This window comes from Propithecus coquereli, unplaced genomic scaffold (genome assembly GCF_000956105.1).
Source record: "Propithecus coquereli isolate 6110/MARCELLA unplaced genomic scaffold, Pcoq_1.0 Scaffold133, whole genome shotgun sequence".
NCBI classification, from domain to species: Eukaryota; Metazoa; Chordata; class Mammalia; order Primates; family Indriidae; genus Propithecus; species Propithecus coquereli.
The window spans coordinates 3,439,586-3,440,238 of NW_012137525.1; positions in this window are offsets into that span (position 1 = coordinate 3,439,586).

Here is a 653-nt window from a genome sequence, read left to right on the forward strand (position 1 = left end):
ATCCATATCTTACTATGTATGCCTGGAAATTCCATATAGTTCAAAAATCTAAATGTGAAAATGAAACTATAAAAATAGTGGGAGAATACATGGAATTATATTAGAACATTCTTATTGGAACATTCTTATTCTCTCAGTAGCTGACAGAATAAGAAGAAAATCATCGAGGATCTAAAAGACTTGAACAACACTTTCAACCGAATTAACTTAGTTGATATTTATTGGATATCCCACCAATGATAGCAGCATACATAGTTGTTTTTTAAGGAAACTTAAAATATTCACCAAAAAATATTCTATAAAATAGATGCCAATAAATTTGAAGGATGAAATAATACAAACTATGTCTGCAATCACAGTGGAATTAATTGAGAAATCAATAACAGAGATATCTGGCAAATCCCCAAATATTTGGGTAAAAGGAGAAATCACAAGAGAAATCAGAAAATATTTTTAGCTATGAATATTAAAACACAACGTATAAAAGTATGCAGGATACAGCTAACTTGATTCTTAAAAGGAAAATTATAGTATTAAATCTTCACTTTAGATAAATAAAAAGCCCTCAAATTAGTGATCTAAACTTCTACCTTCTAAAATTAAAAGATGAGCAAATTAAACCCAAATAAGCACAGAGAAGGAAATGATAAGGA